The sequence below is a fragment of the Meleagris gallopavo genome, chromosome 1, assembly GCF_000146605.3.
Source record: "Meleagris gallopavo isolate NT-WF06-2002-E0010 breed Aviagen turkey brand Nicholas breeding stock chromosome 1, Turkey_5.1, whole genome shotgun sequence".
Lineage (NCBI taxonomy): Eukaryota > Metazoa > Chordata > Aves > Galliformes > Phasianidae > Meleagris > Meleagris gallopavo.
The window spans coordinates 38,461,940-38,485,504 of record NC_015011.2 but is presented as its reverse complement, the minus strand read 5'-3'; the positions used below and the strand labels follow the sequence as shown (position 1 = coordinate 38,485,504).

The window sequence follows — 23,565 nt, the reverse complement described above, 5'->3', positions numbered from 1 at the left end:
TGAAAACTGAAAGGATTTTTAAAACAGATCGGACAGTTTTATAGCCTATGTAAAACAAAAATAATAAAACATTATTGGTGCACTAACCTGATTGTCTTCAGCTGCAACACTGCACAACATGCATGGTTGTAAGGGAATAGAAGGAGGTCTGCAAAGGTAGATGGATCACATTTAGCCAACACTGGCTGGGATTTTTCCTGATGCAAAGAGCAGAGAGAGAGCAAGGCTGATGTCCACATTAATAGACCTTTCCTTCAAGTGGAAAATTATCTGATATTCGATGAGTTTATTTTACTTTTAACTTTCTGCTTTCATTTTCGTTTTATTTTGTAGAATTAGTTACAATCCAATTGCCAAAAATTAATGCGGAATATATGCGATGCTATTTGGTAACTGGTGACCATCAAGTTCTCTAAAGAAATCTTTGTTTCTTGATTTTCAGGATTTGAACAGCTACACCAAAGCATTGAAGAATCAGACTTCAATAATCTTGACCTGCACCTATAGAAATATATTTGTTGGTTTGGAAAAAAAAGAAAAAAAAAAAAAAAAAGTTAGACATACTGTTTTACCTGTGCATCCTGGATTAAAAGAAGAGTAGACAAATAGTGTATTAATGACTGCCAGCTAGTGAAGCCACACATTATTGAGGAGTTGAGTGGTATTTAAAATTTGCTTCACTGAGGTTCTCGGAGCTCACCCATGTTTATCTTTAATTTAAGTTATCTTTAATTTAAACTGATTTCTGAGAAAATATTTTGTTTACACCAGACTAATAACTAGTAAGTAGTCAGTGCTTTAGAAACAAAATCATGGGTGCATGTGTATGAACTGAAACTGATTAAAATTTTGTAGAAATGTTTGCAAGCACTAATGCAGTAACATTTTTATTAATACATTTTTATTAATACTTTAAATCACTGTTTTCAATCATTTCAATTTATAACTAGCAAGGCACTTTATCAAATTAAGAAATTCAGTAGTATTTTAGAAATATTTCAGCCAACCAACCCATATATTGTAATGAAAAATAAATTCATGAACTTTTATTAAACTTCTGGCTTTCACAAGGACAGGAAAATATCCACTTTCAGATTTGAAAAGCTGAAATGGATAAAGATCCTTCGAGATACTTGTTATAACCTTTGAAGTTAATGCAAATAGAAAGAAAACCCCAAGTCATGTGCTTTCTGACAACAAAATACCTAATCTGTGGTACTTTAACAGATGATTCATTGCTCTTATCTCATGGCTTCCCTCAACATTAAAGCACACAGCTGAGCAACATATGAGCCAAAGAATTGCAGTGCCAAACTCTTCAGAACAAAGATAACCACTTAATGAAGATTCCTTAATTTTGATGGGCAAGTTGTCTGTGAATCACTGTCCATTGGCACCGGTAAGCATCAAGATTGTCATGGAAAAAATGGCTGCAGAAAATGATCTTTGATTGAACAGTAGAGATGATAACGATTCAATTTGTATTTGTAGAGAAAAGAAATACATGGAAAGATAAAGTAAATTTTATTTCAGTCAAAGCATTCTGTTTTGACTGGACAAAATTAGATAAATTTGACAAACCAAAGGAATTGTTCAATTTTTAATGATCAGGCTTAGGACTCCAGGAGTCCTAAGATTTACATTTTTTTTCCAGTCTGTAGATGCAAAACTGTCCACGATTTATATACTATATAACATAGAAGATATAAAACTTACAGATTAAGCTCTGCTGGCTGAATGACTCAGTAGAGAAGGGTATTTCAGAACAAGCAGAAAGCATATTCAGAATGCTTTAAAGATTGGTTAGTAAATAAATACTAGTTTAAGAGAACAAAAAGTTCAGGGACAAGAGAGGATTTGAAAAAAATATTAAATAATAAAAGGTTCTTCAGAAATACAAGTGAAAAGAGAACAAATATACTGAGGGTTCCATACAGCAGGAAAAAAATGATAAGAACTTCACCGTAACATTTATTTAACAAATTATTTGTTCTTTTTTAGAACAGGACTACAAAACAAACTAGAATGGCAAAGCAAGAGAGTATTGCAAAGAAAATAGGTATAGATGCTTTGCACAGTTTCCACCAAGTTTTGGAGAATTATCATACAAGCTGGTGTTCAACAGAGTGTATTTTTAATGAATCTTTTCAGCAAGAAGTGCTACTATATGACTGAAGAATAGTAAAAAGTAGTAATGATACTTGCAGTAGAGAATAAACATGATTCAGGCAAGCACAAGCTTGTTATTTTGTCTCCATACTAGAAGAGAAAATTAATGAAATATAACAAAAAATGTCTGGAAGCAAATTGTGCAAGAGTAGTCTGATAATGCATTTTCTAGACAAAGTCAACACAGTAGATCTTAACTCTGTTAGTATGTGAAGCGCTGGATACCGAGTCAATTGAAAACTGTAGGCGAAGCTGGAGAGACCAGCCTCTAATAAAAAGCTTAATAAAATGACCTATCCACAGGAGATAGAAATCAGTAATGATGAAAGAATAGTGGTAGGTTGACGGAAGGTTATTAATGACATTTCCAAAGGCCTGATTTTATGTGTAATTTCACTCATAAGAGTAGCACCAGCAATGGGTTAAAATTGTCTGGTAATAAAAAGGCAAAGCAGTGAAGGATGTTCACTGTAGTAACAAAAATCTGGAACAGCCTTCCTAGGAAAATAGAGCTCTATGCATCCTTCAAGATTAGATAAAATAATTGCTAGAAAGGCAATTGGATTGGATCTAATGACAAAGAAGTACCTTTCAGATACATTTACATTCACGAGGATGCTTTAGAACAAGAAACTTATCTTCAGCCTTCGATTTTAATTTGCATTTCCCAAAACACATGCTAAACTGGCATGGATATCACTTCCCGTTTGGATGCATAAGTAGTTTACATGTTCTTTGAACAGTCTGCCCACAGCGTACAGATGCTCTGGAGTCAGAAAGATAGTGCTTATAAATCTGACTGGATTCACTTGCCAGTTTTACAATGCCAAAGAAGCCCATAACATATGCACTGGGACACAACACTCATACCAGATCAGACAGTACAGGAATAAAAACTGGTTAGATATTTTGGCAAGGCAATAAGGACATTGACCGAGCATATGCCAACAATACTTAATCTTCAACATTTATCACGGAATTCTCAGGCTAGATTTAAATGTACTCCCCTTTCTTCCTTCAAAATTACAAAATTTTGCATCCTAAAGATATTTTACTAATAGAAACTTCCACTTACAGTTGCTTATGTGTTAAAGTATCCAGCTGGAAAGATGAGACATGAGCTCAGCTGCTTGTCAAGGAAGGAAAAAAGGATCTTTCACGTGTTACCAGGATCTTCTAGAATGCTTTCTGTCATGAAGAACAGCGCAAGGAATTGGTGGTGGCCATGCTCTGTTCATCATTTAGCAGCTAGCACAAATGAGTGAAAACTGATGGCAGCATTTTCTGCAAACAAAAAAGATAGTGCAGGTTGATCTCTGTTGTTTGTATTTGGTTGATAGCTGCTTTTGTTGATTTGTTTTTGTTTTGTTTTGTTTTTATTCCAGGTTGAGTGTTAGATTAAAACTGAGCTCAGGTATGAGAGAATCATACATTAAGCCCCGTTCCTCAAGAGCAATTTTGTTTTTAACTTGAGTTGGTTGGACTTCAGGAAACCGTCACATAACTGTTCTGCTGGAGGTATGTATGACCACTTTTTTTGCTGGCTCTTCAGTGGAAATGTGGCCTGAAACTATATCTTTTCTGCAGAATTAATGTCAGGGATAGGAATGAGCTTGTTAAGAACTAAATGGTTTCTGCAGTACTTGTGGGCAGATATTTGACAGCCATGGTCCCTCTCCTAGGCTTTAAGTTCACAATGAAGCCTTCAGAAGCTGAGATGGAAGGGCTGCCTTACTGCTGCCTCTGGCACAGATTCTTTTAAACTGCTTCACTCTGCTCCTTTCTCCCTTGATTACATATTCATACATAAAAGTAAGTGTGGAATAAGTGACTGCCTTATAAATGCCACGTCCCAGAATGTAGAGCTGCTTTCTGCAGAGAACATTTATTCATTGGGGGCCTGCAAGGCCACTGTGTGAGCAGTAATATAATCTGACTGTGGCTGCCTGTAACTGAGGGCAGCCATTCCACCAAGTCTTGCAGCTGCTGACCTCAGTAAGGTTGTGTTTACAGTAAGTCACAGAAAGGCACCAGACACAAGAACAGGTGGCTATGAGTTGTGTGAACAGCCTACAGGGTTTTAAACAGTTCTGATTTATTCAGTGTGACAGTCCCTGTATAATAAGGTTGGACTTAGAGATTGCAAAAAATATGAAGTTTCCACTTTTTTATATGTGTGAATATGATAAGGAAAATAGGTTGTAGCTTTTCGTGTGATTGGCATGTATTCCATTATCACTTTAAGGTTCTGAATAGCACTGCTTGTGCACATATCCTGTTTCCCCTAGTATTCCATGGTCTCTCGGCCAACAGAGCTCAGTGGAGATTCTCATCTCTTGAATGTCTGATGGTCTTTACAATTTGCTACTTTCTACTATGTTGGTCATATTCCTAATAAATAAGCGCTACTGAAATGAATTGTTAAGCTATCTGTCTTTTTCTGTCATACATCTTTGCTATTTATCTGGATTTTGAAAAATGTAGATCCCAGTCTTTCAGTCAAAGCAATGAATTCATGGAGCTGTAGAAGAGCAACATAGTTCCACCAGCAGAAATAAATGTCTTTACCTGGTGAGCTCACTTTAACGACACTCTTTCAAGCTTATCTTTCCCATGCTACTAAACAAGGCCAAACATAAAAAGCAGCCTAGCTTCTTCTATTTAATACCTTCATTTTAGAAATTAGGAGATAAAAATACAAAATATATATATATATGTATATAAAACTTCGACAACTCAGCAAAAGCGTGTCCCTGTTGAATTGTCTTCTGCTAGTTTCTTTCAGAGAAGCTTCCCTTCGCTGACTTGTCAAGGGGGCTGTGACACAGTATGGCACAGAGTATGCTGGACTCTTCTGCTCTAAAATGGTTCTATAAAAGCCTCTAAGTGCAGTTCTCAGTCCTTTAATGATGATGTCTGAACTTTGCTTTCAGCAGTAAGGAAATGCTTGGTAGAACAAAAACTCTTTCAAGTTCTTAACATTTCACTGTACATTAATTCTTACTTTTACCTTCACATCTATGAGGCCACATATGAGCCTTGACATTTCCTGGGCCTTTCTGGATGGGCCATTGCCATGGTATCTCTGAATTTCCCCACCTTCATTCCCCGTCTGGTTTATTCCCTCTGTCCCACAACAGAAGATTCCTGAAATACGTCCATTTAGATTTATATTTTACACAATAGCGGCTGCAGATTGTTTTCTATACTTGCCTTCTGTCAGCCCTTCAGTCAATGGAAACATGGGAAAAAACCTTTCTTACTTGCTTGATGAGCAGCTGAGTTTACACCTTGCCTCAAAGAGTCAGCTGAAACTCCCTGCACAGACAGTATGAAACCATTCAGAAGTGGTTTCAATGATATGCACATTGGCCTCTTCCCAGATGAATTATTGGATGCTCTTGGGAGTGCCTGTAATTATTAGTAGCTATAGCATTTAAATATAATGATGATCAATAAGGCTACCTGAAAATCCTACAAAGTGAGAAATATCATACTGGAACATCTCCATCATCTGTAAAAACACAACCATTCAGTGAGTGTTAGCTGACTTCTGTCATTAGTCAACATGATTTTATGTTAAAGAAAGTAAAAGCTGAAGGTAGCCCAGTGATTTTCCATGGGATATAATATTTTCATTTTTTTCAAAGCTCCTGTTACTTAGCCTCTTTTATCCTATCTATTTTTTATTCACTAACAACACTCTGTCATCACCTTTTAGGATCACACAAACACTAGCAGTACTGTAAGCACCCTTATTCAGCAAAACACATATGTTCCGAAGTTGCACAAACCCCTGCAACAAGGCATAGATAGGTTATAGAATGATCTGGAAAAAAAAATAATCTCATTTTTCTTGAAATTCTGTCTAGCAAGACAGTAGTCTTGTTACTGAGGCTACAATAATAACATAGAAAATGTTTTGGCTTTTACATATTTTTTCGGCTTGGTAAAGAATCACTAAGAACTCTTTATGCCTGATGAAGTGATGGAATCACATTCATATTTGATATAAGAAAGGTATATAAAAGCAGGTAGGGAAAAATGATGCAACTTAAGAGTTAAGCATTCAGAACCTCTCAGAAGATAAATTTTTATTTAAAAAAGCCACGCATATATCTAATCAAGAGGCAGAGAAGAATTTGAGCTGCACCATTTGTTCCAGCAGAATTCTATTCACTTATCTTCTTCATCCATCTTCCTTTTCCTTTTAACCTGGCTGGGTGGAAGTATAAGCAATAAAAGGCAATGAGGAAAGGTATTTTTGTTCCATAAAAAATCAGTATTACTCTTTTAAACATCAGGGTGCTGCAGCTTTCTGGGCTCGTTCTGCACGTTGAACTAAGTTGCAGTACATATTTTCTTCCTCCATTTGCTTATTTTAAGCTCCAGCTAATTACAACTGTTTAATAGTCTAACTAACATCACCCTGCGGAAACATTAGGAAAATAGCCTTGTGCTTAAAATTGTGACTACAAGGTACTTTTAAGGTGAATGTGGAGACTTCAGTGTGTGTACCCATAAGGCACACGCAAACACGTTTATGTATACACATGCATACCAACACAAGGAAAACAACAAAGAACACTTTTCCTGTCCTTACAGTGAAGAATTTAATGATGACAAAGTACGAGTGAAGTGTGAATATAAAGACTGCTGGAAGCATGGGGCAGCTTTATTCCAGTGTATTGATCTCTATCTCTTTGTGGAAGAAAATCTCTGGCTCGTTTACAGTACTCCCAAATTTCAATTAACTTCCTTTGCAACTGCTTTGTGCGGTTAATTTCTCTAAGCTGCTGGTTATCTTTCTGCTATGGATTTATACAGTGCTTAGCAAAATGCATCACTGATGCTCATTATTTGTATAAGCGAACAATGAATAAGCTATGGAACAGAGTATCTTTTAACTGCTGTAAATGCATTAGGTAGCATTCATCACTGACATACTGTTTACCAAATCCTTTGTGGAAGAATATTCTTTTTTTTTTTTCCTTCAGATTTTCTCAACTCAGAGACTCTTGAACTACTTATTGAATTCCAACTTGCAGTTCATGAATCACTCAGATGCTGGACTGATTAAATAATAACAAGACCATTTCCATAGAAATGGACTCATCTTTATGCTACCTTGAATGTTTTTAAATGGGAGTTACAGGAAAAAAAAAAAGACCCACGCTCTAAAAATATCCTTATATTAGGATAGAAGTTTGAAGTAGAAGTGATCCTCTTGTAGCTAAAGAAGGTACTTAAATTGTTTCAGAATAGGAGACTCTTTGTTCTGAATTGGAATGCTGAATTGTCATTGTTTGCGCAACTGAGCGCCGATCATCAGAATGTACTGCTTCTGTTACATTCTAACAGCCTGAATTTTACTGTGTAGAGGTTATGGATGTATCTTAGACTAAGACCAAATGCCCAGTAATTGAAAAGAGCTAAAAAATATACAGAGCTGAAATAAAATATTTTGGTGTTCCTATACAAAAGCGTTTCTTTTTCAGTCGTTTTGCTGACCCAAATATTTCAGTTTGACTTCTGCAGTTCTATCACATTACCCAGGAAACTACACCACCAATAATGGTTGGTGTCTGATGATCCTTTTCTGCTTTTAGTCTAGATTTCTTGGCAGACATGTATATTTATATTTACTCAGAGTTAAGAGGCACCTTAATTTATTGAACAACTGTGGTAAAAGTATGACTGCAGTGCATTATTTTATCTGAGTAATTATTTTTTGGAAGCCATAGGGAAGTTGCAAGAGAACAATGAGGCATTATAGTTTAAGAGATCTTTTAGGAAACATAACATTTCCATTAGCATTTTATGCATCTTTCACTCAGCTGCATATTTCTACTGTCAAAAGCGTTCTTTTTTTTTTTTTTTAGAAACTGTAATTATCAAATTTCACTTCAATTCAATACATCTTTGTTTTTCTACCTCCATTCTTAAAATTTGTGCATTTACATCTGAAATTAATTGTAGTTTATTACTTTTCTATAAATGATTCCACATTACCAACTTCTTGTTGTATGTTCAAATCTTCCACAAGGAAAGTATTTTCTTTATAGTACATAAGAAATAGAAAAGAATATAACAAAGTCAACAAGCTCTAGAAGCTGGAGATAGTGTTTGAAGATTGAACATTATGCAATTATGAACCATGTATGCCAATGCTGTTGAATATCTCAGCATGCAATATTTTTCTCAAATTTTAACCCTTCAGTAACTCAAGGAATCACAAAATTATAAAATAGTTAGGGGTGGGAAGGACTTCTGGAGGTTGCCTTCTCTAAGGCCAACTTTAAAGTAAAATTACCGGACCTCATCTCAGTTGAGTTTGAACATCTCTGATGACTCTAAAAATTCTCTGAGTAATATCTCTTACTGTTTGAGCACTCTCAGTGTGAAGAATTTTTTCCTTATATCTAAACACAATCTCCCTCGCTACAATCTGCATTCATTCCTTCTGTCCCTTTCATCTCCAAAAAATATTGCTTCTATCATCTACACCCTCCCAGTACACAGTCTTTCTACCTAAAATCTCACCATAGCTTTCTCTTCGCCAGGCTGAATAGATCTTGCTTTCTCAGCCTCTCCTTGCACACCATATGCTCCAGAACTGTGACCATCCTGGTGGTCTTCCAGGGACTGATCTGCGTTATCTTAGCATTTCATTAGCTATAAGCTGTTCTAAGTTTATTGCATTGTCAATAGCATCATGAGTGTCAATGACAATAGAAGACCATATAATAGAAAGCAGATTGTGAAAACATGCAAATGACACTGGTTCAATGGAAGTGTCCTCTTTTCTGTTTTTTTTTCTCCCTTGGAGAATATATTGTAATTCTAAAATTCTATTGGAAGAAAGTGTAGAGGGAACTCTCAATTGGAGACATGCCTCAAGATTTTCATGTATTCAAGACTGAGATCTGCCTCTTGAGACCCTTTGATTTATAAGGAAAAGTGACCTGGAAGCTTTATAATTTTGAATATAATTTAACAAAGATATTTGTTAGCTTAATTATGCATCACGTCCTCTACAGCATGCACCTTGTATAATTGGTATATGAGTGTCAGCTGTATTTATTTTTCATTAATTTGTAATCTTAGATTCCTTCAACATTAATCACCATCGTCAGCTCTGCTATCAAAATTAAATTTTATCACATTTTTAGCATTAGTAGTACAACTTTCTCCTTTATTAAGAATAATAAGGTAAATAACAGTTTCGGTTGGCATGTCTCTTCAGTGTCAGGTGAAGTAATCTCTCATACGGTTTATGAGGGAAGTTAGTTCCTTTAACAATAAATGCTACAATAATATAAAAATAATGAAATGTAAAGATACTGTTGGCTTAGTAATCCTGTTGGGGTGTGAATATTCGTAATTGCCTTAGTCAGTCTCAGTTCTTTTCCTTTTTGGCTATATTCTTCTGTCTTCAAGTTGTTCATCCTCTCAATTCAGAGAAAAACACATTTCTCTTTCTTATTTCACTGAATGGTTCTACTTAAGCACTCCTCTAAACAGCACAATCTCTATCAGCCTCATAAGAGATAAAGTACTGCTATTTTTATAAATGCAAACTGGATTAAAATTCAGAGTCCTGGTATGATCCCTACTTATAAACTTTCAGGGTCTGCCAGAAGAAAATAGCTTATTAATGTATTTCAAAGCTCTCACTTGCACATAGTACACAGCCAATAAAAAATAGTAATTCCCACGTGAATCATAAACGAGAAGAAAATGAAGCTACAGCAATGCTTAATGTTCCAGGTTTTAAATTTAGCTCAATCTTAGGTCAATACAAAAGAATAATCACTTTTAATTTTTTTGTGCTTAGGTTTCGCTAAATTTATAGGTTTCCACAGGATTAATTTTACATTGGGAAGAAAGTTTGATCAGCAAATACATTCCTTAATGTTGCTTTGCAAAGGTTTGTCTGACTGATTGTTTGATGAATTTTAAGCTTGCTTTGGTTCCAGGGAGAAATGAACCAAAACAAGAGGTGGTAATCTCCACACTAAGACTGAATTCAACACTCTGGCTGCCACCTGGAGCTTGCTGGTATAATGTATTATGCCTGTTGTGAATGTTTTCAGTTTGAGAGAGTCTTCAAGGGTGGAAATCAGAGTATTTGGGGCTGAAGGAGCTGTCTTGCTACTGAAGAGAAAGGCACAGCTGTAGTTCCATCTCATTTACAATCTATCTAGCAAATGCAGTCTCATTTATTTCTAGCCTTTAATGCAATAAAGTAACTAATTTGGGGAAAAAAAACAAACCCACAACAAATTATTGGTCTCAAAATGTCTGGCTTCTGATCATAAGCTTCTCTCTTGGTGATTTCTAACCAGAACATTCACGTATATTTCAGTGAGAGAGCTAATAGCAATCAAAAATATCTCAAGGAAGTGAAGCAGGATAGACATAAACAAATAAGCTCGAATTCAAACTATTTTATTGTTCCAGCAAGATTACTGAAGTGGGAACCCTGTAAATGAACTTTGAGGATTACCGCCTCTGTTCTCTATTTGATATAATTCACAGCATTTTCAAATTGGAATATTAAAAGGGAGGGATTTTTTTTTTTTTAAAGGCTGGACAGAGCCCTTTATCTGCAGTCATAATCTTTGTTATGGTAGAATCCATGAGGAGATTCATGCAGAAATACTGGATGTTTACACCATAAACTAAATTATATAGTGATTGTTTTTGTTGTTGTTGTTGTTTGTTTTTAATCAACACTGCTTTTGTGTGAATCAAGCTTTTTGGATTCCACCTGTTGTCTAATCTCTATGTTAGAAAATTACAAATTTAAGTCCCAGCATGGGGGCTGGGCAGTTTACAAAACTCAGTTGTTCCTCACAGACTTGTGTCATTATTTTGCTGTTGACTGTTTTTTGCATTTAACGATTTCATTTCTGTTTCTTTTCAGAGTTCAAATAAATGAACATCACGTATGGCAATTTATCTGCCTTACTGCTTTGAAGGCTGGAGCTTCCTTTCCTGCCCCTCAAATCTGTCTTTGTGGTCACATGATGTGCTTTGTTATTAAAAGCAACAGTGGCTGCATGTATTTCTTTAACAACTAACTCTTTAATTGGATATGGACTTAATAGAGGAACATCTATTGTGGTATTCTGCTTTGAAAATATGTTCTCAATGTACTGAAGTCCCAGCCATATTTTGAAAAGAACCTACATGCTCTGGGAAATGCCTTTGGGGCTGCATATTAACATCCTCCACTGACAATTATGGAGTTGCCAAAGTTAGCTAATCTTTATGTAGCAGCAGCACAAAATTAAATATTTTTGTACCCTTCCATGCTAGAGAATAGGAGTCTAGGAAGAAGACTAATCTGCAGAAAACTTTAATCATGTGTGTTCCAGTAAACAACAAGGAAAACTAGATTGCTTGTTTTGAGGGCCATTGGAATATCAAGAAGAAAAAAGCCTCTTATTTCAAAGGGCAAAATTAGTGAGTATGCTTGCAAATATTTTTAAAGTTGACCAAAAATAATGGGGAAACTACACGACATTTTTTCTTGAGTATTTGAGTGTTGTTACATTTAAACTGAAAGGGATTGCTTTTCTGGTTTTAGAGTCATTTATTGTGCATGCTGCCAAACCGTAAGGCTGTTTTGTTATTGCAAGCATCTTGAAAGCAAGACAGCCTATGACTAACAAGAGTATATCAGACCAATTTCCTTCTATCAGTCCATTTTCTTTAGGATGAAGTCTCCTATCCTGCTGTTCTAATAGAGCAATAGAGCTTGTCTGCTTCTCTCAACAACAAAGGAATATTATTTCAGGAAGGATCATTTACTCCAATGAATCTTTATCAGATACTGCAATGTCCCACTTGCACATCATGGAGATATGATGCTGTTTAGCAGCTATTAGGAATTGCAAGTGTAGTTAAATGATATCAAGTGGTTTAAGAAACATAAGGGAAGATGGAGACGCTAAGACCAAGGAAGATGCCAGAGAAAGGATAAGACAGAATGATGAACAGTTTCCATAGAGTAACAAATCATCTGTCTTATTCAACTTAGTGGGTCAAGGAGCAGGTTGCTCCTCAGTGAAGCCTATAAGAATTTGAACCTGGTACCTCTGCTGGGACAAGTAGAAGAAATGCCATTGGAAAACTAGTGAAAACCAGCACTAACATTTTTCTGGCTGAAAGCATCAGAGACAGCACAGAAGCAGGGCTGAGGAGAGGTGCAAGCTACGCGGTGAAAGTGATCAAAGCATCAGAACTCCTGAAGGGTGCAGAAAGCTTGGTTCTATTTATTTATTTGTTTGTTTGTTTTATTGTTTTTATTTTTAATGTAAAATGAAGGAGGGAAGAACGGACCAAGATTCCTGGTAGGTCTCAAACTAAGTTCTGGAGATCCTCCCCTGGTATCACTTGATCTTTGAGAAGGGTCAATGGGTAAACAAAATGCCTCCTCCCTGCTCCTTGTCCCCATACTATTGCTCCTGTGCTCAGTCTCTGCAGTGGCTATCCTTGGGCAGTGCAGCTGACAAGGTAGCTCATCTGCCTGAAGGTGTTAATTCTCCACTTCTTTCAGCTTTGTTACTGAAATAGCCTGTCCTGAAATCATTATTAACCCTGAGAAGTGTGTGGTACAATAGAATCAGTATTGTGAGAAACAAAGCTATATAATATATATACAAAGCTATATATAGCAATATATTCTTATTGGTATAGTTAATTAGAAAACAAAACAAACAACAGACCTTTATCTGCCAATGGGAATCCAAGTCTTCAGTAATTTTTTGATTAAGCACTGAGTACCTTTTCTGCAAGGATATTCTGACTACTGAAAGTTAAGTGCTTCAGTGAATTATTTCCATAATGTTGTCTTGGGAAATATTTACTTTATGCATAAAACACCTGTGAACTGTACCTTTCCAAACAATTAGGATGTTTAGTCATACAACTATTGCACACAAGTAACAAGATACTGACAAGACTAATGGAAAAGATTTTATCAAAATGACTTTTTTGTTACTTTGAAAGACAGAAAATTATAGCAAGGGCCACAAAGAAGAAAATTATATGTTGTGACCATTTATGTTACTCAGAAGTTGTGTTTTTCCACACTTAGTGTAGCAGCAAATCCAAATAAAAGAGCTACATACAAACACTGCTTAATTCCAGATAAAGGTACATTCTCATCTTCAAGGAAAAGTCCGAAATACTGAACCTTCATGACCTCTTATTTACTTGTGAGTGTCTCAGTGACTGTGTTTAGATCAGACAGAACATGCTTGCATTTATTCAGGACCTGAGACACGAAACAGCACTTCTGTATGGCAGAGGGAGACCATGCAAGCACCATGAATCTACCAAAAAGCACTGTGAATGGTGAAGTGAACTTCAGAAATTATACAATTGCTTCTAAAACTCTTTCTCTGGAAAGTTAGTCAAATAGAACAAAGTGATTCTTCACACCTTCAGATTAGGCATTTGAAGTACCTGTAATATGCCTACAAAAAGAATTGCATGTTAATGACATATGCTTACTATGCCTGCCTTTACGTTTAGAACCAAGTAGGCTTTTTCTAGTCATAAATTACATTGTTTAACTGGAATCTGTTTTAAAATCAATTCAGTTAACTCAGTGCCTCTGATTTCACTGACGCAAATCTAACAGGAAAAAAACAGGTTTAAACTAATTAAAGAGGCACTAAGACTGAACAGAATCCTGTTTTTTTCTGTAGCCTGGAAAAATGCAGAGACAGTCTGAATTTATTCAAGAGAAACTTACAAGTGACTATATAGGAGTTTGTTCTTAGTAGAGAGGGAAGATAACTAGAACTACTGGGACAGTTTTCTCAGTCTTGCTCCTGTTTGCATCATGTCTCACTGAAGGTCATTTGTTCTCATGAGCATTAAATTCAGAAACCATTCCTTTAAAATTTCCATTTCAATGCATTGTGAATCACTGTCACTTACCAAGTGATACAGTTTGGGATTGCATGAAATTGCTTCCAAAAGGGAGTAACGCCCTGGCAAGTTTATCTCATTTATAATCCCTTAAGTACTTCAGAAGAAGCACACTGAAATCTCAGAGAGATGCTCTGTTCATTATCATGTTCAGAAACTGATATTGCAGCTAGCATAAGAAGGCCAAAGACGGCCTTTAGCAGCTCTGATGTCATATAGCATAACAAAAGGCTTCTCTCTTCCCCAGGTGTACTGCCTCCAGCGTTCATTGTGCATCAAAACTACCAACAATCTCATAAGAACAAGACTCTTTATCCATAATATTATACTCCACAGTATGCAGCCACAGTCATGGGTAATTGCTGTAGACATTTCTGTTATGCAGTCAGCAAACTTGTACCATGTTCATTATAGCCATTGTTCATTATAGCTGAATTTATCTTTAAAAAAAAACCCTTTTTTAAAACACTGTCTCTTTTAAACTATCTCTCATGCTTATACTTTTATCTCATTTATCATCAGGAAAATTCTATGCAGTGTTCATTTATGTCTGTGTCCACTTTGTGAATGTGGTTGACAAGGAGCCCCCAGCAGTGTAGCTGTTGATGTCTGTATGGCATTTCAGTACTGAAGGTACTAAGAACCTACAGTCCTTTCAGGACTATGACTTTCCTTCTCACCATAAAGACATAGAATCATTTTAAGTTGGGAAAGGTCTTTAAGATCATCAAACCCAACCACTCACCTAACACTGAAAGTCCACTGCTAAGCCATGTCCCAAGCTCTTAAAAACCTCCAGATATGGGGACACAACCATCTCCCTGGGCAACCCATTCCAATGCCTAACCACCCAGTACTGTGAAGAAATTCTCCTTGATATTCAGTTTGAATCTCCTGTGGAGCAACTTGAGTCCATTTCCTCATGTCCATTCTCTTGTCACCTGAGAAAAGAGAGCAACATCTTCATCATCACATCCTCCCTTCAGTTAGTTGTAGACAGCATTGAGGCCTTCTCTTGGCCTCCTCTTCTTCAGACTAATCAGTCTTGTATTTCAGCCCCTTCACCAACTCTGTTGGTGTTCTCTGCACATGCTTGAGCAACTCATTATCCTTGTAGTGAGGGCCCCAAATCTAAACACAGTTCTCATCAGGTGTGGTCTCATCAGGGCAGAGTACAGAGGGACAATCACTTCCTGCTTCCCTAGTCCTGCTGGTCATGCTATTTTTTGATACAAGCCCAGTTATTACCTTTGGCCTTCTTGGCCATCTTTTATTTTCTCTAAGAGATGTAAAATTAGAAAAATATATTTCCCATAAAATTTTATTCTGATAAAGACATACAGGAAAGAACTGGAAGGACTGTGATCATATTTAGCCCCCAAACCATTGTCATGCAAGCCCAAGTGCTCTTTACCTTCAGTATAGCGCCTTCTTGCTTTTATTGGTAATAAAAATTTCCTTACTGAATTTAGCAAGAGAAAAGCAGACCTTCAATGGAATAGCTCATCTAGAAGCATTTTTTTTAAGGTCAGCAGCAATGAAATGAAAAACATACCTGCCGTCATTGATACCGTATCAATACACTTTTTTTTTTTTTTAAGATCAACCTCTGCAATGTAATGGATACCAAATCACTAGTAACATATGTTGCTTCAAGTTCTTCCTATACCTGACAGTGTTTCATTACTGATGTTAGAACTTAATTAGTATATAATACAGAGCATTGTCACACGCCATTTTGCTTCTGTTATTAAAATAAATTAGAGATGGTTCTTGAAACTTGGATGAAACTGTCACTTCCTGTGGTCTAAACTTATTAAGCTATCTTCTTGGAAGAAAACAATACAGCCATATCAGCAAGGCTGACATTTATTTTAAACTTCTGCTCTAAAAAACTGCAGTTAGCAAGGTCAAAAAGCTTTGGGTAAATTATGGGACAAAAATTCTTAAGATGATTTGCAACAGTGATTTGTTATGGAGCCAAAATTGTATTGTCAAGGAGGAAGCAGATATGTAGTGAATATGAGCAAAATACAGTACATCTATTTTACATGCTGTCAAGTGTTAAAGGCAGGAATAATTCACAACTGTACAAATACCCAGTTCTGAAACTGTAGGAATGATTTCCTCTTGTGTCAACCTTTGAGAAGAAATAGCTTTGCGTATGACTAGTGTGTGGAGAAAACTATTTTTTTTTTTCCTCCCTAAAATGGGAAATGATTGTCCCAAGTGTAATTAAACTGCAGCTAGTAACTGAGATGCATAAGAATAAATTCGTCTGAAAAGAATGAGTCTAAGTATTTATAACTATCTCCTCAGCGAATCTCCTCTGAGATTACCTCTGCTCTTTTCCAAGCAATGGAGGATACACAGGTCTTTTTTTCTTTTTGCACTCTACAGGTATACAGGATATCCTGTGTAGCTCCTCATTACCCTTGAAGAGCTATTGCAGAATGCATCAGAAGGAGTTGAGAGAAGTCTCTGAGAGGCTTGAAGACAGCATGGACATGCAAGTTTGGATGAAAACCACATCCTGAACTCCCAAAAAAGAGAGCTGAGAAATCTCCTTTCATCTGTAGACCCTTTGAGGAGATTTGCACTTCAACCTCACACAGTGCATGTTGAACAGACAACTAAGATGCCAGTTCTAAAAATGTTCCTTCCTTTTCTGTATTGTTAAGCTATTGCTAAATAATCTAGTAATTCTCCTGAAAGTCGACATGCAGTACAGGAAAGCAAACTCTCAGAGTTCCTCTTTGTCATTTCACCAAAGCTCAGAACAGAGCCCCCAGGGAAGCAGGATGCCTGAGCTCTGACCCTGCTGGAGCAGAGTGGAGAGACTGAGCTGTGGTTGAGTCACCCCATTTGAAAACCAATCTATATCTAATTAGTGAACCCTTGCAATAGCCCTGGGAGGTATGTAAATATTGCTGCTCTGTTATACAGGAAACTGAGATGGAAGGGGATGAATTCTTCTGTGTTATAAAAAATGCCATTTACCAGTTAAACGAAGGCAAATTAGCCACTAATGTGCTTTGATTGTGCCTTATAAAGTACAACTTATACCCCACCTGATTATAATTTCAGTTTACATGCTCATGCTACAGAGTATTTTTTTGCATTTACTTTTTTTTTATCCAGTATTTACTTTTTTTTTATCCAGTTCTTTACAGTTTTATTAACTTTCACAGCCTACTAACATCAGGAGTGCTCTCCATTCCCAAACCAAAGGAAAGTCATTGGCTTGCTGGTAACTAGGCATCTACTCACTCCTAATTCCTGGGAAGTATGTAATGCAAGATGAAATAAATAACATCTCAACACAGCACAATAGAGCAAGTGAGGTGCAAATATAGGTACACTGGTAATGTTTATGAGTGGAGGGTGGAGGGGGCTTTTCTTGGCTCCTTGTAAAGCAGAATATAAAAACAAAATCAATACAATAGTATGGAGGAAAATTTTTTGTGCTCTGAATAATATTGGACTCATCAGTCTCTTGGTTGATTGTGAATTTGGCTAATCAACTTACTGAATGATCATTTGAGCATTTTGAAATATATTTCTTTCAGGAAGCAAAATAATATCTGTTGGTGTTATTTTCTTGGGGCTATGTGATGAATCCAGAATCAGATTCAGTAAGAACAAGAATGCTTTGCTGTTAAGATAACAGTGCTGCATATATAATTGTGTGAGAATACCATGTGTTTCTTGCCATTGCTCAGTCCAGAACACCATATTTTTTTTGCACTCTCTCCCTTCATTATTTAGTAAAAAGAATTTTTTTTTTCCTTTGAGTGAATTTCACTTGAATATAACTAGAAGATTCACAACTGATTTTGAGCATCTTGAAGGAACCTATTAGACAAATAAAGTGCACTTTGGGGTTTCCATATTGCCGAATTGAAGGGAAGACATTTTCAAATTGGTACATGCTTGGGAATGCTAATGAGCAGTCTTGGATATATGACTAAAGAGAGGCGTTAGAATGCTAGTGGGGTAGTCATCTTCCCTAGGCTGTCTGCCTAACAGTAGGTAAAAAAAAAATATTTTCATTGAAAAAGCTTCTTCCTCTGTACAGGGTTTTCCTGTTCCTTTCCCTTTTGTTAAAAAAAAAAAAACAACAACAACAACAAAAAAAAACATTTAAAAAACTTTAATGTTCCTTGTCCCCTTTCTTTTCCTTTGATCTAGTAATTGGGAAATAACTGCATATATTTTAAAATATTCATATATATCTTTGACACCACTGAAGTTTCCTCCCATGCATATAGTCCAGTCTATCTTATTACTGTTTTTATCTCTAAGATAAAGACCTTTAAGACTTGATGACAGCTCAACACCATTTAGTAAATCCCTGTGTTTTACTAGTGTTATGCTGGAGGTTCTTCCAAGTCTGAAGTATTCTATATATTTGCCTCCTTCAAAATGATGCTATCAACCTGTAAGACAAAGAACATCCTAAGATATCAACTGGAAAAGCCTAAATGTTTACCGGCAGTATGTCTCTTTTAGAACCCTTATGGTGAATTATATGCAGATATACAGATGGAAATTTTATTGATGCATCTATATAATCAATGTTATGAAAAGATAGGGTCCACATATGAGCCTGTAAAGAAATAAAAAATGAAAATGTCAGCATGGAAAAATGATAGGAAGATTTTAAAAATATTTATAAAACAGGAAGGAGAGGATTAATTAAGAGCATGGAGATTTTCAATTATCTTTATTAAAGCAGTTTATATTGATCAAACATTGGGAAAAAAAAATAAATGGACCAAAAAAAAAAAAAAAGAAAGAAAGAAATTAATACAAAACTGCTGAGTGAACAACAAAATTATAGTTTCTTGTTCCTGGACCATTAAAAAGAAAACCTGTATCACCCAAGGTTAAAAGTGATGTAAAACTTCTAAGTGGCCATAACTGTTCAAACAGGAAGGAATGATGGAGTAGTTCAATTACACCAAACATAAATTAAATACATTTGTCAATGAATTCTAATGGCAGGATATAGTGACTTTTACTGTGCAGTCTCCAGAAGTTACTTCTCATGTATACTGACTGGAAGTTTGAGCAGTAATCATTATACGGAGGAATCTTTCAGATGATGGTATCACCTTGCAGTTTTCCTACAATAGGCTTTATAATGAGAACCATCAGTTCTTCTAAATATAGAATCCATACTTTGCTTTCAACAAAATGGTTATCTCATTATTTTAAATGAATTGTTTCCAAACTTTATTTCTTTGTATAAAAATATGTATCTGTCATATATTATGTTGTTGAATATGATTTTACAAACCATTAAAGATTTACACATCTGGTATTGCTTTCCTGAAATCTGTTTTAGTCATAATAGAAATGGTCATGTTAAACAGTCTTTTGAAAATGATCATGGTAATGCATCTAACTTTATTGAAGTTGTCTTATGAAGTTAAAATTATTTGCTAGTCTCTTTTCAGATCAGAAAACAAGTTCCTTCTGTCATCATTCCATTACTTTTTAAAAGAGATCTGACAAGCATAAACATTCTCCTTATCAAACTCCTGATTGAGAACTGAACTTCTGCACTGCCAGATAACTGCTTATCTTCAAGCAATATAGTATTCTAAAAATGTAGCTGGTTGCAGTTATTAAAAATTACATCTGCTGAAGCCTCAGAATACACCATATTTTATTACAAGACTGTGTCTTCTAGAAAGATACTTTCTAGTTTGGGAACTGCTGTATCACTGTTCAACTGTGAGAGTGTACAGGGTACTATGTGCACCCACACACATATCCAGGACCTCTTACCTAACTAAATTGTTTTTGTAACATGATTCTGTTGGTGACTGAAGAAAAGAGACAATGAGACTAAAGCATGCAAAGATAGAAAGTGTTGCTCTTGAAGTACTAACTACCATAGGAGTTATCTTTTAATGTCTTATTATCTTTTAAAGTCAAGTTATTGTAGCCTTTGTGCTCAAATAGTGTTAATGCTATTTCTACAATGTCAAATTCTCAATTTAAAGGCATCAAATGTACTGTATTTGTATCACTAATTCATGATAACTACAGCTAAAGCAAGGAGACTTGAAGTTCTAAGTCATAAGCATCAGAAATTATATTTAGGAACAGTAGAAAGTTCAGATTTCACTTCCTTTAAAGGTCAAAAAGAAATAAATAAAATAAGACACAGCCCTGAACTTTTATTAAAGCGAGATTTTGCCTTTTTATGGTATTTTTACCTGAGACCTGTACAAACATTAATAACATTTACGTTCTGTAGGCCTTACAGTCTCCATTTTACAGATAGAAGAAGAGGATTAGAAAAAGTTACTGTCTAAACTCTCAGTGGTACTACTTAGATGCTACTAAGACAACATTGCTTTGTTTGAGGTATTACAGAATAAACAAAATTCCCAATAAATTTAACAGAAAAGATGAATAATCCATTACTAATGGAGGCAGATCTGAAGTTGCTGAAGATGCACCCTTAGAAATTAACCATCATGTGCAGTCACTCATTGGCAATAGGAGTGGGACTAGAAAATTCTGTTTGAATTTTTGTCTTAGAATTCACACTGAGGAATGATTCAGCACATAACAAACAGTGGAACAGATAGCGTACTCTCTGTATATACAAAATAAAGATTGATTTGCTGTTTGGCTTTAGTTTGCTTAGTGCAAAAATCAATTTAACCCAGATTATTCTGAATAGTCAGCCTCTTTGAAGCCAAGCCAGTTGAGACTAACCTAGACAGTAGGTTAAGTCCAACAGCTTGTACTGGCTTTGTAAAATGTCAGTGTGTTAATTTTGCTCCTTAACTTGTATACAGAGCTCTCTTAAAAACATATTTTTATCTAGATCACTATTGTACTTGATAGAAAAAAACAAAACCAAAACCATATATGTTTGTACCTTGCAACAGAATATGCTGTAGGTACACTTCAGCTGTGTCAGAGCTCACATATCCATGAGTATAAATGTAAGAAACACCAACTGCATCAGATTGATGGTGTATCTAGCCTTGTATTGGGTGTCTGGCACAGGTAAAATTACTTAGTAAGAACATGCAACCCTTACCATTTCCACTGCTGGTCTCCCAGCACTCACGATAAATTAGCGGGTGATGCTAGAAGGTATATGTGTGAGCATCCTGCTTTAGTATCTGTTTATGGATATTTGTTCATGAATTTATTAAATTTTTCATGAACTTTATGAGGGAACTGGGGTTGTTTGGACTGGAGAAAAGGAGGCTCAAGGGAGACATTATTGCTCTTTACAGCTGCTTGAAAGGAGGTTATGATGAGGTGGAGGTTGGCCTCTTCTCCCACATAACCAGCAATACAACTGAAGAGAATGGCCTCAAGTTGCAGCAGGGAAGGTTCTGATTGGACATGAAGAAATACTTCTTTTCCTAAAGAGTGGTCATGTGCTTGAACGGGTTGCCCAGGGAGGTGGTGAAGTCACCATCCCTGGAGGTGTTCAAGAAATGTTTAGAAGTACATACAGTCGTGGCTTAGTGGGGAAATGTTGGTGGTAGGTGAACAGTTGGGCTAAATGAGCTTGGAGGCCTTCTCCAACCTTGGACAGAAACTACCCTTTACTTTTACCAGGTCCTAGTTTAAGGCAGATAATTCCCTCAGTATTCATATAGACTCCCTGGATACACTCATGAGTTTCAAATAAGAGATCTTTAAAAATGGTAGATAGGCCAAAGTGGTAGTGGTGTATATTTTATTGAAGCATTGGCTTTAATGTCAGTTTATCAGTTCCTTTTTCCCAAAGCTGTTTTTCACTAGAATATAATAATTTTGATCTCTTCATACTGTCACGGCTTCTTGGTGAAGCTTGAAAATTTCACAAGGCTAAATGAAATCTTAGTTTACCTTTAATAGACTCAAGCATCTCTAAGACAAATGTTGTTTAAATATGGAGCAGAAAAGGTCTCTCTGGAAAAAATATTTGGATCTCCAGTGAAGCCACAGCAATGTTTTCCATTTCTCCATTAATTCAATATTCAAGTGCCAGATTGAAAATGACTCCTGTTTTCCCTCACAAGGACTACATTAAAGTGAAAATGACTCTAAATTACAAGACAATAATTTATCTCAGGGTGTCTGCTACATTTTAATCCTACTTATGACTCTCTTTTTTTCTATTTACACCATTCTTCAGTGGCATTCATATGTGTTCTTAAAGTTGTTCATATCATGAAATTTCTGTGGTCAGCTTGCAGGGCAAAAGTATTCAAAGGTAGATGAATGTGGAAACCAAAAGTTTGTCTATCTTACCTGACATGCCTGATGACTATAGCATTTATACAAGTTCAGGTAAATCAACCATATTTGGGAGTCATACCACAGAATTAGTACAATGTAGCTCTTTCACAATCTTGAGAAGTAGTTGACTGTTCCTCAGCTCACAGCAGCACCTGTTCTAAATAAAATAATATCCTACTGAAGTAGTGAAATTTTACCAACCTCTTAATCTGTAGAGAAAAATGCCCCTCTTCAGCACAAAAAATGTAGAAACCCAAATAAAAATGGAGGAGAGAGACTGTGGGATATGATGTCAAGAGTATTCCTCTTGAAACTCTCAGGAACTGTCTACCATACACGCAAGCAGGTAAACCCCTTCATATACTTAGCTTCAATAGCCTCATTTCCGTCTTAGTCTTCAAAATGGGAGTATCCACCTATACACATATGCACAACACAAATGAGCCAAATCCTGTAGATTTTCAGGACTTGACATGATGGTGCAAAACTTGTTAATTCCTTACGTTTTTCTAACGAATGACATGAAAATTTCTCTTACATACTCCAGTACTAAAAGAGTACTCCAGTACTAAAAGTGCTTTCTCTTCTAAAAATACTTTTTTGAAGAGAAAGAGCAGTTCTTCAGTTTTCTAGCTACTCAAAAAATTGGAGAGGAAAGATGCAATTTTCTATGAGAAAAGAAGGATCAAATCATCATTTCCACCATTCCACAGGTGAAATGGAAAAATACAACATCCGTGAAGCATTAATTCTGTACTGAACCACAATTTGTTTTGCCAAACATTTTGCAGAACTTGAAACACAAAAGCTGGAAAAACCAGTGCCCGGCACATGCCTCCATCCAAATCTTTTAAGGATTTTACGATAAATTTAATGTGGAAGTGCCGTTCTTAGTACTTTTTTGAGTAGGAAAATTCCCAAGGGGAAAAGGATGTATATAGTGAGAGTCAAATTAGAAATCTTGTCAGAAGGCAGGACAGAGATTTCAAATTGATCTACTGAAGTCTAGAGAGTTTCTTTGAGTTAAAGCTAAGGGGAAAAAAACAAGAAGAGTAAAAGTGCACTAAAATTATGTGGAGCTGTAGAACGTAAATCCAATCTACTTCAGCAGTTTTTGTAGACAGTCATTTGGAAGAGGGATGCTATCACCAAGAATTCTTTAGTTTTCTGTAGCCTGTG

The 23,565-nt window shown here is 35.9% G+C and overlaps 2 long non-coding RNA genes across 7 annotated transcripts in view; one reads left to right on the top strand and one right to left on the bottom strand.

Annotated features, from left to right (window-relative positions):
* The window catches only part of LOC104910119, a 40,959-nt gene extending 22,047 nt beyond the window's left edge, over window positions 1–18,912 (top strand). The window contains exons 3-6 of one of the 3 annotated variants that reach the window (XR_004159998.1): window positions 443–1,399; window positions 3,555–3,687; window positions 11,099–11,640; window positions 14,366–16,512. This is a non-coding gene — a long non-coding RNA (uncharacterized LOC104910119). The other 2 variants (XR_792805.3, XR_792803.1) reach the window with 2 other exon arrangements.
* Window positions 1–23,565, bottom strand: part of LOC104910123 — a 71,728-nt gene that overhangs the window by 20,189 nt on the left and 27,974 nt on the right. For 2 of the 4 annotated variants that reach the window (XR_004160001.1, XR_004159999.1), the window contains exon 3: window positions 88–197. This is a non-coding gene — a long non-coding RNA (uncharacterized LOC104910123). Of the gene's footprint in view, window positions 1–87; window positions 198–3,244; window positions 3,515–18,640; window positions 18,728–22,398; window positions 22,544–23,565 lie in introns of those variants that run through there. The other 2 variants (XR_004160000.1, XR_004160002.1) reach the window with 2 other exon arrangements.